At 45.8% G+C, this 14,582-nt stretch overlaps 1 long non-coding RNA gene across 1 annotated transcript; it reads left to right on the top strand.

Annotated features, from left to right (window-relative positions):
* Positions 1–3,641: 3,641 nt before the first annotated feature.
* Positions 3,642–14,350, top strand: LOC144139120 (uncharacterized). Its single transcript, XR_013316060.1, has 4 exons — positions 3,642–3,860; positions 7,076–7,421; positions 8,430–8,583; positions 13,809–14,350. It is a non-coding gene; the product is annotated as an uncharacterized LOC144139120 (long non-coding RNA).
* The last annotated feature ends 232 nt before the right edge of the window (positions 14,351–14,582 follow it).

Below are 14,582 nucleotides of genomic sequence, written 5' to 3'. Positions count from 1 at the left end.
CAGCGGTCAATGGAGCGGAAAATGATAGGTTTAACCTTAAGGGACAAGAAGAGAGCGGAGTAGGTCAGGGAACAAACGCGTGTTGAGGACATATTAGTAGAGAGAGAGAGAGAGAGAGAGAGAGAGAGAGAGCGTAAACTTTATTTTCCGAAAAAAAAGGGGGGGAGCACGTGGTCGGATTCCTCATTTGAGGATCCCGTTGGAGCTTGCTGCCTTCTGCGCACTTTCCACCAGCTGAAGCTGAGTTTCGCTGCTGGAGCTGGCCAGTTCTGTCTCCCACTGCTCATAAGAAGGGTTGGGAATTGGGCGAACATTTGGGTTTTTCTGGCAGGCCCAGACCATGTGGTAGAGGGTACAGATATCACCGCAGTGTGAGCATGTGGCGCTGTAGAGGGTGGGGTTGATAGCGTGAAGTTTAGATAGGTGTGGGGACGTGTTTCTCTGCAAAAGCCTGAGTTTATGCTCCTGTTCTTTGGTGAGTAACGCGTGGGCAGGAGGATACTCTTGCCTACTCAGCTTGTAGTGCTGTGTGATGCCTTGGTATGTTACTAGGGGATGACTCGCTAGAAACCAGTCGTCACGCGGTGCCCGGTAGGCTAATTCTCGGGCTATCGTGTAGGCCATGACATTGCCGTGAAGGGACGAGTGGGCAGGCGCCCACACCATACTGATCTTGCGTTGAGGGATTCGCTGGAGAAGAATTCTTGCAGGTGTCTTGCTATTCTTCCGCGTAGGTAGCTTCGGCATGCTGTTGAGAATCAGTGATGATTGTATCGGCTGAGGTGTGGGCAATGGCAAGAGCGATGGCTGCTTCTTCTGCTTGGGTAGTGTTGATTCCAGTAAGTGTTACACTGGCGACATGCTCGGTGCATGTGGTGACGACAGCTGTCATCGTATCCATGCGAGCGTAGTCGGCAGCGTCCGTGTACACAGTTTTGGGGTTTGATCCATGGGTGCTCTCGCCGCACGTCTTCCTTAGTGAAACTGAGGGTGCGTATTCCGTGGAATAGGAGCCACATAGAAGTTTTGCCTTATGGTTGTGGGTATGTCCATGGAAGAACTGTCTTGTTCTTCTGGGGTATTGTATCCAAGGCGACCAAGCAGTTGGCGTCCTGTTCTTGTGGTCGCTAGACGGTAGTGCTGGTTTACCAAATGAGCCTCTATGAGCTCCTTCGCAGTGCTGTGTACTCCCAGTTTGAAAAGTCTATCCATTGCCGTGCTGACGGGGAGACCCAGTGCTTGTCTGAATGCTTTCCGAATGAGTGTATCAAGTTTGGTTACGTCGCTTTTGGAGAGGATCGCATACGGGATGGCGTAATTGATCCGAGAGATGATGAAAGCTTGGACAAGCCGTAGTGTGTCTCTTCCTTCCTTCATCCCTCTAGTCTTCGTGGTGATTCGGTGGAGCATGTGAACAATTTGTCCTGTTGTTTGAGTTAGGTGCCGAAGAAGTATAGATTAAGAAGAAGAAATGGACGTGGGCAGGGCATGTAATGCAAAGGCAAGATAACCGTTGGTCATTAAGGGTAACAGAGTGGATCCCCAGAGAAAGCAAGCGTTGCAGGGGGCGGCAGAAAGTTAGATGGGCAGATGAGATCAAGAAGTTTGTGGGGATAAATTGGTCACAGTTGGCACAGGACGGGGTAATTGCAGAATAATGGGAGAGGCCTTTGCCCTGCAGTGGGCGTAGATAGGCTGTCGATAACGATGATGACGACGTAAGACTCCTACACGATATAGAAGTGATGTTCGGGCGGGGTAATCCTTCTCAAGCCATGCCAGAAGTTCCGTATCCGAAAGGGAGTGCGACGGGGCGACACAATTTCCCAAAATTGTTCACAGCATATCCGGAGGAATTATTCAGGGAGCATGGCTGGGAAGGCGTACAGTTGCGGATTAACGGAGGATGCACGAACCATTTGAGGTTTGCAGAGGGCACAGTTTGAAGAACTACAATCAAAAAGATTCGCCTTTGGGCTAAAACTAACTACGAAAAAACCGAACCTTATGACAATAAATATGCGGAATCCGCCCTCTTCATCATGGGTAACGAAACTCTAGAGCACGTACAATTTAATTGTAATGGCCGGATGGTCAGAGTTGATCCCAACTAGGAGAAAAAAAGCCGCCGCAGAATCAGGGTGGCTTGCTGTTCATCCTGCAAGCACTCACAAATATAGAAGAGTAAACTCCCACTTTTCATAACGAATGGTATACAACCAATGCATGCTGCTGGTGAATACTTAAGGAGCGGAAACGTGGCGCATTATGAAACAACTGGCAAGCAAACTAAGGCCGGCCCAGCGGGCTATGCAGCGACTAAGACTAGGGGTAACACTGGGGACAGAAACGAGCACTGTGGATCAGGGAGAAAATTCGAGTAGAAGATATTGTAACTGAAATGAAGAAAACGAATTGGACTTGTGCTGGCCATTTTGTGAGACGAACCGCCTACGGGTGTCTCACGAGAGTAACCGGATCGATGCCGGGAGACTGGAGTAAACGAGGACGGTCATTAACTCGATCGAGAGAAGAAATACCGAAATTAGACTGCGAAGAATTTCCTAGGGCAGCGAGGACAGCAGCGTGTGGAGGTCAGTGGAGAGGCCTTCTTCCTGCAGCGCACCCAGATAAGAATTATCGATAATGGCAATGATGAAGATGATGATGAACTACGCAGTATAACTGAAGTTCAGTGTTATATACGCGAACCCCTATCGAAACAGGCGCTACAGTGGTGGATTTCGACCAAGCAGTTTTATGGGCATCCTGGAAACAAGGAAAACGCTGCACGTAAAGGATCCACTAAAATAGAACAAGGTGGACTCAAAAAATCGCCCCGGCCGCGGCGGCCGCTTTTCTGATGGAGGCGAAAAGCAAAAACGCCCGTGTGTACGAGATTTCGGCGCACGATAAAGATCCCCAGGTGGTCAAAATTAATCCGGAGCCCTCCACTACGGCGCGCCTCATCGTCTGCGTTGCGTCGGCGCGTTAAACCCCACAATCAATCAATCAAATCAATCAAAAAATCGCACACACCATTTTGAGCTCCCGAGATGAGACTGCAAAGCGAAAGAGTGCCCCTGCCATCGTTCTGACTGAGATTGCGCTGTCCGCTAGACATTTTGTACGTAAAGTTAACGGAGGGGCGCCAGATTCTCATTGTTTAACCACTATCGCAAGTCGTGTGCGGTACCAAGATTGCCGCACACAGAGCGGCAGGTATGGACGTACAGGGCGGGCAAGTTGTTTTGTCGTGTACGCCGAGAGTATACCCGTGGCTCCTGCGGCGCGATGGTTTGCTTGGTAGGTGGTAGTTTTCCTGCTAGACCACACGCCTGCCTCACTTGCTTCCGATCGCCGTTCGCGTCACGCGAAACGTTATGAAATGGCGCGAAAGAAGAAACGCTTTTTCATCGTTAATTTCTTGGCAAATAAAGGTTCTCTGGACGCCTAATAAACACTGAAAGGGTTACGGGGCAGTTGAACTTTCCCCTAAGCCCGACTTGCTAGTTGTCACAATTGTTCTCTGAAGCATACAGTAAGAGGACTCCTATCTAAGCCCCCCCGAACCCGCGTGCGACCCTTTGGCAAACGCAGTACACACTATAAAGAAATAAAGAACATGTTGCTTTGTTTTCTTCCAGTATGGCCGACATCAACTGCGTTACCGCACAACGGAGGAATGACTCAATCCCAGAACCAGAAAATGCCGAAGCATACGATGTAAACGTCGAACGCTACGCAAAATCCCATGCTCAAATCCTGGACAAATTCCACCTGGCTTTCCGGCGGTATGGCTCCGAAGAGAATCAGCAGTTTATTGATATCGGATGCGGACCTGGAAGCTTTACACTTAAGTACGAGGCGATAGCCTTTTTTGGGCCACTTAATTGGAAAATGTTGGTCTTTTTTTATCTCTCTCTACGTGTGTCCTTGATTCCCTTGTTTCAACCAAGCCGACAAAATGTAGGAGAATTCTTGAACGAGATTTTTGTAAAGGCAAGGCCATTCCAAACTATTAACTGTGGAAACATACTTTGTACTTTTCAACATTGTTGTGCAAAAGCAAATCTTTAGCCATACATCAGGCAAAACATCTCTGCCTTACTGGTGCTCGCAATTCTCTTTTATGGAAAAGAAATGTATCCTTCGTATGCATGGTAATGGTAATAGTAAAGGTATTGGTAATGGCATGGTAATGGTAATAAATGCGTAAAAAATATTTCACCCCAAAATGCAAAGCAGCCTGCGGGATCCTGTGTGTAAGGCACCATGGTGGTGTTGGAAGTGTTTAGAGTTAAGCAGTAACAAAACGCTGGAAGACTGGAGGAACTTGGCAAACCTTCTCCGTGCTCGTTGTGGGAGGAGCGATACGGGAGAAGAAGAGCTTGAGAGGTGAATCGTGCAGGAAAGAGAGGCATGCACGTGGCAGAGGTGACACAAAGCTACCGTCTTTCGACGGCAGTTGCCGTGAAGTGAGAAGGTTTGCAGCCAACCTTGCTCATAGCGTACTGCATAGAATCATCTCGTGCAGAATAGAAATTCTATGCGAGAGAGGTAGCTGGCTTTAAAAAGTATTAAACCACAGTCAGACCTGCAGTACATAGTTACCTTTCAAAACTGGGGAACCTTCTTTATCTTTCTGTGTCTGACAGCAGGCAGACCAAACAGGCTATAATTTTTGCTACTAAGCTTGATGAAAGGTAATCTGTCAAAGGTCTCCGCTTTAGTCACGTAACCCGGCCACACAGGCACAGGATTCGCAAGTCTTGGCTTTTGGACTTTCTCTTCTCTGGACTTGCTTCCCAACATAGAAAACTAAAGCTCCAGTTTTATATGCGTTGCAGCAAATATATGGAACGGAAGTGCAAACGGCCCGCCTTTTGACGAAGAAAGACTGAGAGGCAGATGTACACAACACATAGCGCTGTGCTGTGTGCGTTTCTTGTTCGTTCTTCGTCAAGTGGCCCGCTGTCTAAACTTCTGCATCTGCTGGCCAACAAGCTTAATACGGGTCTTTATAAACATTTTAGATGTGACAAAGCCTTACAGCTTGGCGAGTACTGTTATTTAACTTCTTGTGCGTAGTAATACCTGTTGAAAAAAATCCTTATAAAATCTAGTTAGCGTAATGATGTACTTCCTGCATATTGTGTACAGGCCATGGCCAGGCCGTGGCTGATAATAAGCGATTTTATGCCGATCAGATTCGAAGCCAATATTTTTAGGACCGAAGCCGCCTTGGGGCTGGGGCTGTTGGCGTCTCCTGTCGTGGTCATCGTTGCAACGATCATGCCAGGTAGTCAGGGTCCAAAACACCGGGAAACTGGTTTGCACCTTGCGCTGGAACGTGACGCCTACTAAAAAACACCGCGACACTCGTTTACGCCTCACGCTGGAGCGCTTCGTAACGCCTACTAAAATACACCGGGACACTCGTTTACGCCTCGCACTAGACAGCTTCGTGCTTCAAATACAACAGACTTTTGCAGCAAAGCTGTATACCTCTACACCACAACGGTTTCATCTCCGTTGGCGAAAACGCTAAGGCGCAAAGAGTACACCTAAACACTACATGTCTCGCCCCTCCCCAGGTTTGACGTTAGTCGAGATAGCCCGGGATTTTTGTTTGTTTTGTACAAGAAATCCCCCTTTTGGTAATACAAAACTTGAAAAGAAGCTACCTGTGATATCTTCAACCAGGCGATGCCTCCTAAATGAAAGTGTACCCTCAGGCGGCGTCCTAGCCATCTTTATTATAGGAGCAAACATTGCTTCCAACATTGATGCTTAGGCACTTTTAAATTTCTAAATGATGTCACAACATTATTAAAAGTCGTGGGGCTCCCTAGTCTTTGTCAGCATATTCTCCTTATGCAATATTTAAGTAAAATAATTTAAAGGGGACCACAGTCGCTCTTCTATGTCTCACTTTAGGTACCATTAACATAAGTCAATACGGCCACGCAAATCATAAATGACTAAACTTTTTATCTCAGCTGCTTTCCTTGCGTATTTAAAACACCACAAAATTGCTGTTTTATCACTCAAGAGATTTCTTATGTCGGTGACAACTGCGGTGGAAGAAAGAACGGACATTAGTAACCTTCTTCCTGAAGCATCTATCGGACTCCCTGCAAACATTCAACCATTTTCCTCTTCGGCAGTGCTTACATCGTTTTTAAGTACTTGATTATTACACGGTGACCTTCTAGATTAACCTTACAAGTTTCAATTGTGGCGTACATTAAAAACCTAATAACAACATAGCTGACAAGTAGCAAGCGCCATAGACTTACCAGGTATCTTTAGCGGGCGTCGAACTATTGGGTGCAGCAGAGTTTCCATACATCCCATCAGTCAGAAAAACAACAAATGGCACCGAAATCCAAAAACCCAATGTACAGTGACAGCAATTTATCAGGTATGTACTAGGCCATTGTTGCACCTGGGGCATAACTACGAGAATGCATACATGCATACATGCAATGCATAGATGCATACATGCATACACGCATACATGCATGCATACATGCATGCATACATGCATGCATAGATACATACATAGATACATACATACACACATACATACAAATTTGGAAAAACTCGGGATCTTCTTAAGGATCATAAAATGTTAACAAAGAAAACAGAATTTCAATAACAAATAAGCAACAATCAACCAATTACATCAATCAATGATCGCTTCATCTGACAAAGTTTAGCAGTATCCCTATGTGGCCATCCATCGAACAAACCACCCGCAGAATAACACCCACCCACAAACAGGGATTGGACACGGAGAAAATACACAACAAAATCACCTAAATCAATCAATCAGTCAAGTTCTGTCAACAGTTTTCTCAAATTTTTATTACCTAAAATTGTCGTTGCAAAACCTACACGGAGAAAATACACAACAAAATCACCAAAATCAATCAATCAGTCAAGTTCTATCAACAGTTTTCTAAAATTTTTATTACCTACAATTCTGGTTGAAAAACCTAAGTCAATGCTGAACTTTGTAAATATTATGCGGTGCTCTCTCTAAAACGTGTGCATTTCTTTCTTTTAGATACCTCTTACCCCGATGCCTTCCTTGCCGTTTGCTGGTGGCAGTAGACAGAAAGGAATCCATGGTGAAACATGCGGCACAGACATATCCACACCCAAAATTGAAGTACGCCAAGCTGGACATAGAGAAAGACGTTGGCGCCTTCGTGCAGGAGCACGGCCTTTTTCATCGCGTGTACTCGTTCCTGGCGCTCTACCTAATGAAGGGTCTGCCCCTAGCTCTCCGCAACATTGAGAAGCTGTTGGCTCCGGGAGGAGAGTGTCTCCTGATGATAGAGGCTGACATTGACATTTTCCACTACTTCGCAGCCATTATAAACTCCGGACGATGGGCCCGATACTCTCACGTACGTATTACGCTTACCCGCAATCTCAGATATCAGCTTGAATTTTTTTGTTAATCTAGTCTCGTTGAGCACATCGTTCTCTTATATTACAAAGAGGTCATTTTTGTGACTGGTTCTTACGAGTGGGTTTCATCAATACTCTACGTTACCCTGATGAAGGCCAGGGTATTGGTGGGAATTTGGGGGAACTTCGTTTTTATTGTTTATGCCTGCCTAGCATTTTTTTGCCTAGTACCCCTACCGCCGTGACGGTGTTACGCCTTGCATTTCTACAAAAATGCAGATTTAGCGCAAGTAACACCGTTAATCGTTACAATAGCCTGAATTCGTTGGACAGCGGAAATAGCGTCAATTGGTAGGACAGAATTTTAAACCTACAAAAAATAAAAAAGGAAGCAAAAATGTTCACAAAAAATGTGTGGCAAAAAAAAGGACACTTTTTTCCCCAAAACTGGAAAATAAAAGAAAAAACTGCGCTAAAGAACGTACACAATACCAATAAAAACAGCGAAAATGGTACGTCGTGTACCTTTCTGCGTTTCCACAAAAATTCAGATTTTCCGGACTTAACTCTTTTAATCTTATAATAGCGTGAATGGAGATAGTTGGTCGCACAAAATTTCGAAAAATCAAGAGCTAAGAAAAAAATACCTGCAAAAGAACGTTGGAAATACATCTAACAAATAGAGTTAACGAAAGAACTCGGTAGTACCCCTTGCTTCTTCGGGAAAAAAGTAGAATTAGCGAACTAAACGCGCTTTACATTTGCATTTAAATAATCAAACGTCTTTCTCTGCTCATACCCATATTCGGCTGTAAAGAACTCTCATTCCAGAAAAGCGGCGTAAGAATCATACGCATTAGTAGGCAGTTCTCTGAATTTCTGCAGATTTGGTTCGCATGTACCCGACTTTCCACCCCAGCCATTTTCACGCACTCTGCGAGTGCGCTTGTATGCCTGGTATACGTTTCTCATTATATGTTAATTGAAATTTTTGCAACAACCAGATGCTCGAGTTACCCAAAACGTGGGCCATAGAAGACGTGCACATAATGAGGTCCTACACAACGACGCTTTTGGATTGCACAAGTTTGATCCCACTTGCGACCGAAGTTTTTACGCTCCCGGCGCTACAAAGGCTAGGTCCAGAGAAAATCTTGGGTAAGTGGAGACTTTTCTGAACATGTTTTTTTGGTAAGTACACCTTTACGCTTAAGGTATTTTATACACAGCATTTTAAAAAGCACCTCGTCATACTCAGTTCATAACAATAACATGCCTTGTTCCTTAAAAAATACTCATAGATGTTGCAGCTGTCTGAATTCCCAATTACGTGTGATGCATCGAAACCTATTCAGAACAGTTACTTTTTCATCAAGCCTGTCAACAGGATAGCTGTTTCTTCGACGAAGCATGTACACTTCACCGTTCCCTATTCAAACCCGCACCCACTGGTCGCTCTACGGGCAGTGCGGTTTAACAGATGATATCTACACAGATAAATGGGTGACGGGACGGCGTAGGACAGGGATACCGTCTCGAAATTAACGTTTGATTTTGATTCTGCACGGTACTGCAGAGAGCCCTCGGTCTTCGAAGGACTACGCTATGGTCAAAGCAACAAGTTCTCATTCTACTCCAGCGCAAAGGAGCCTAGTTGGTTGTTTGTTTTTGACCACGATACATAAGCGCTGCCAAACATGAAGGAGAACGCAACACAAAAACGAAACGAAAGGTACCATACAAAGTGATATTAAAAATGGTTTAGTTACCTGAAAGGTTTAGTTACCAACATCGCATCTGTTTTTAAAAAACGACATGTTAAAGCAGACCAGCTTTACTATTTTAAATTGCTTTAGTACATACAACCAAATAAGGTGTACACGCCGGGCGTAGATCAGGATTCTCGTTATTCAATAGGACAAAAAAGAGGAAAATGCCAAAAAACACCTGGCACAAATTATCGGAAACATACAACTGCACACCAAACACTTTTTTTACTTACTCAATTAAATGGTAATATGGATTTCACACGTTCAGTAAGAGCATTTAAACAGCATATCAAAAATGTATCGCAGTCACTGGAGAGAGAGAGAGAGAAAATGACTTTATTGAAGGTTCCTGCGGAGGGTAGGGGCCTCGGCCACGCAGGGCCTGCCCTTCCTAGACGAGTATTAGGTCGTCCCCGAAGCAGTGCCTCGCGGGCGTCGGCGCGGTCGGTGCGTGGTGGGTGTTCGGGTGTTGACCCGCCGACCCCCCGACGACACTTCCCTGCGCTTCTGCCCTGCGAGAGCAGCCTCGAGCCGCTGGATAGTTCGTTGTTGCACCTCGTGCTCACCCGAGTTCATGGCATACGTAATGTCCTCGGGCAGGCGCGTTGCACCGTCTGCCTCCAGCGAGTGTCGTTCACATCCCCACAGCAAGTGGGCAAGCGTTGCGTTCGTTCTCGCGCACACACTGCACAGCACACTTTCGTAGACCTCTGGACACACGTGGCGCGCCAGCACCGGGGTGATCACCGAGTTCGTTTGTAGTTGTCTGTATAGCACGGCTTCCGCTCTGGTGAGCTTGGGGTGGGGGGGCGGCTTGAGTTGCCTGCCGAGCCTGTACCACTGTAGTATTTCCCCGTACGACGCGAGGGGTTCTTGTTCGGTTTCTGGGTGCCCGTCCGCCGGGGAGGAGCGGGGGGGCGCCTCGCGGTTGGAAAGTTCTCGCGCGGCGGCGTCCGCTGTCTCGTTGCGGTTGGGGTGACTGCTGGCTTCGACGTTCGTGTGCGCCGGGAACCAGCGGATGTGGGTGACCGGCGTCGCCAGCTCGCCGGACGTTGCACGACACTGCACTGTACTCACTGCCCTATCGCACACTGTGTTCTTAGCGTAATTCGCGATGGCCCAACGCGAGTCACTAAGCACTGTGGTACACCGCGGGTGTGTTAGCGCGAGCGCGATCGCCACCTCCTCTGCCTGTAAGGCGGTCGGAGCACGGACACTGCACGCACTGTACACATCACCAGTTGTAGCCTTCACCGCCACGGCCACGTAGGTGTTCGGGCGGTCTGGGTATCTCGCTGCGTCCACGTAGAGGGCGCCCGTGTCGTTTGTGTGCGCCTCGGTGAGGGCCTTGGCCCTGGCCGCCCTGCGTCCCGGATTGTGATCGGGGTGGACGTTGCGGGGCAGCGGGAGTACCTTGATGCGTTGGAGCATCTCTCTTGGAAGGCTCTGTGTGTTTTGCGGCTCCGTCCCCGCTCGGCCGCGGCCGTAGCCAAGCCGTTCGAGGATATTCCTACCGGCCCTCGTGGATGAGAGGCAGTCACTGGGTCTTCACTATACAAATTGATATTGCCTACCATTTTTTGTTAACGTGATCTGGGTGAGATTTCTTTTTCCTCATTTTGTGAATGACGTCACCGTGCTCAGCGAAACGTTGTACACATAGTTATACAAATGTGTCATGAGGAAATGCATGTACTGTTGGTGTAACTGTTTGATCATGTTGTTAGCGTTTTATTGTTGTTGTTTAATCGGTTTTATCAGCTACTTTATTTTATCTCGTGACCTTGATTGTATATATCGTGAAGGTAGTTTTTTCGCTGGTGTTTTTTTAGTTGACAAGTTGCTTTATTTTTATTTTTTTTGTTTGTGCAAATTTGATCCGTACGGGCACCCGTACTGTCTATCTCTTTTGCGTAAAATGTACACGAACAGCTGTTGAGCTGCAGAGGGGAAGAGTCCTCGTCAGGCGATTCAGCGTTTACTCTCTGTCCCTGTAGCACACGATGTACTTAGGTCTCTCCAAATAAAGGGTGAATAAATGAAAGAATTAATCTGACAATTCAAACACAGACTACGAACAAAATAACACGCACCATATAACAATCGAATGACTAAGCGCAGGTTCACTTACAACACATGTGCTCTAAAAAGATTTTTTACGGAAACAAACAGTCAGTATGAATTGTATATCCTTTTTCGCAGCAAAACGCTCGGCACTCTCACGCACTCTTCATTAGACACTGTGATGGTGTATGCTTCAAACAGTTTCTTTCGAATTGACTTATTTAATTTGCTATCATTTTTGGATTTTGAATAGGCAGGAATTGCATATTTAGCAGTGATGGCCAAGTTCTCTCGGGTTTGCGAGAGATCGCTTGTCGCAGGCAGCTGAAATCACCTAGCTATCAAACTGGCAAAGGTTCGAACCGCCAAGTTAATAAACCAAAGCTGGCGGGTATCAAGACACGCTTGTTGCTTCAATAAGAGACCGATGATCGAAAAAAATCAGTTGCCCTAGGTGGCCGTTCAGTAGCTATGGCGATGTGCCTTCCAAGGATGTCGGTGCCATCCGATACATGGGGACATAATTTTATGGAGGTGGTGAGCGGAAACGCCATGTGCCGCATATTGGGCACTCCCGGAATTCGTCGAAACTATTACTTGGCCATCGACTACGACATACCTCAGAGTGCATACGTACCTTCCGGACATTAAAATCGGGTAAGGTGATAAGAAATGAAGGAAAACAAAACAGCAGACCACAAAGCACGACGGCCAGCGGACTCCTCATGTGATAGCCGCGTATTCGAATCAGATTTTGCTCAGGTTAAAGAATGTTCCCGCCCGAAGTGATGTCGAGATTTTATTTTCAGCGCAGTTTGAAGTTATCGGCTGTGTTAAATAAGAAGCGCGCACGTGTAAAGTGAGTCGAAAATTCGTGTTCGGCCTTTCATCTCATGCGCTTCATTTTACCCTCACCATTTGCTTGTTGAAAATGCCAGACGTGTGTTGTGCAAATTATTGGCTGTTACTAAGAGTGTTTTCTGTAAGCTTAGTTTTTTTGATCGTTCTATTTCATTCTCCCTGGTGTTAGGCCTCGTGTCATTTTCTGCTCCACTCTCACTCTAGGCAATGCATTAAACAAAATACCGGTTCTTCAAAATGTTGCGAGAAGGTTTATGTCGATTTGTCTAGGCAGCTCGAATTTAATTTGTGTGCGGAGATTAGTGGCATAAGTTGGTATACTTCCGTTCATATTTTTTTCGGCAGTTAGACTTCCAGCGAACCCGTGGCCGCTCTAGTTCGAACAACAATCTATGAGCAGCAACGGTCCCCCTTTATATCTTGTAAGCAGTGGATTGCGTTACAGGTAAGACAAATGAAAACACAGGTCTCAATATTATAAACGATTTTGATATAAATACAAACGTAATACTTTCAAACGCCTATTCTATGCGTAGAGTTTTGTCTTCCAAGGAGAAATCTCGTAGACTTGCATACATCTCAACTCACGTTGATTTCCATACGATGAGCAACGATGGACACCATTATAAGACTAAAACGAGTGTGCTTGCTCCCTGCGTTTTTTCTATAACTCTTTCTGTTCTGAATGTCTGCGATAAGGTCTTCCCACCTGATCCGATTGTTAAAAATATTCTTCACAATAAGTTCGCCGGTAACTTATCTTGCGTTAGTGAAGCAGCTGTGTCGTGATTCGAAAGCAATTTCGTAATGCCATGCAAGGAACTCACCGCATGAAGTAATTGTTTGCACGACGTGCGTTCAATATGCGCACAACTCGTGTCCTTACCGCTTGGATCGGAAATAAGGTTCGCTAAACAGAGCAACGTATGCTAATGAAAGCCTCCATCTTGTGGTGTCTTGGCTGTGTAATAGGCAACGTCTTTCAAGATTTGAAGTTTTAGCAATTGTTGTGCTGTTAAAATACCTGATTTTGAACAACGTTGTGTTTGTGATTCCAAGAAAATTTGTCGTTCGGTTTCGACGTATCTCAAAGCATCTCCACTCAGGCCGGTTGATGCTTCCCTCACCCACCGCCCAGGTGGTGATGGAGGGACTCTAATCTCCATCTTCGCCATCACGTCGGGCTCATCACTAAAGGTGCAGAACAGACCACTAATCAGAACTGCTGCTGGGCAGATCATCCTGCTCATGAAGTCTGGCCAGTCCTCTCGTACTTCGTGACAATAAACATTCCAACAAAAACAGGTGTCGCCTCCTGACTATTTTTTGGGACTAAAATACAACGCCTCTCTACCATGTATTGTAACCAACAGTGCGTGATCATGAAAGTATGAATTACGGCGAAAACCAGTTTCCGGTCTTGACAGCCACCATCATGGCCGTCTCTTTAGGTTAAAATGAGAGCCAAATATGTGTTATTCATACGCATTGAGAACGGAACCACTTTCCTCTTCCAATCGGGCAATGTCTGTCACCCGCTGCTCAAGTTTGCAAATAGGCAATAGATGGGCGGGTGTTTGCGTGTGCTCGAATGCCCTGTGACGTGGTATTTACTCATTCAACACTCTTAACAATTTCTTCGAACGAGAAATCCACTAGGAGCCTTTTTGTCGATTCCATCTTTTACAGATACCTTCATTTCATTCAACCCAATCTACCTACAACTGGACGAAGAAGGAAAGAAGAAAATGATCTCGTTCACTCGGGACTTCATTAAGACAATGCTTGCTGGAAGATCCGGCGTCAGTTCTGCAACCAGGAGCATTTTTGTTATCCACGCGTGGAAACCTGACCAGTCCGAAATCTCCGAAGGAAGCAATTCACCTTCGGCGGGCTCGTTTACAGAACCATGATTTAGGTGACGAATTAAAACAAATACACGCGGACACCACACCATTTGTTTTGCAAGCGGCTTATGCTTTATAACACCCTTGTCTCTCTTAAACTTTCAAGAAGGAATCTTAGTTCGGTGAAACGAAGTAAACAACTCATGCTTCATTCACACAGTCGTTTTTCGACAAAACCACATTGAAATATTTGCTACAACAGTGTAACTTCCACCAGTATTGTGGCATTTTCTTGAAAGCGTCCGCCCTAATTTTTTTGTCTTGATATCTCGTTGTTCCTAAAGCTAAACAAAAATTGCTTCTGACGACAGTGTGAATAAACGTGCCGCCTATGACTCAAACGTGCTAAGATGCGAATTTTTGTCTTTTACTTCTTTTCAGGTTTGACCTTTTTGAAGGTGGTGACTGGATTACATACTAAATCTACATTGCTTTCTGGAGCCTGTGATTGATTCAGTTGCTTGGTAGAAAAGCTTACTGTAAAAGGTGTCTGAAATGGCAGAAAATGTCACCTCTCCGGACTATGTTTCTAATTAAAGCTAAACGCGTTGCACAA

This window comes from Haemaphysalis longicornis, unplaced genomic scaffold (genome assembly GCF_048455015.1).
Source record: "Haemaphysalis longicornis isolate Haplotype H1 unplaced genomic scaffold, Haemaphysalis longicornis Haplotype H1 scaffold_5, whole genome shotgun sequence".
Classification (NCBI taxonomy): Eukaryota; Metazoa; Arthropoda; class Arachnida; order Ixodida; family Ixodidae; genus Haemaphysalis; species Haemaphysalis longicornis.
The sequence above is the reverse complement of the archived record's forward strand: the minus strand, read 5'-3'. Positions and strand labels throughout refer to the sequence as shown.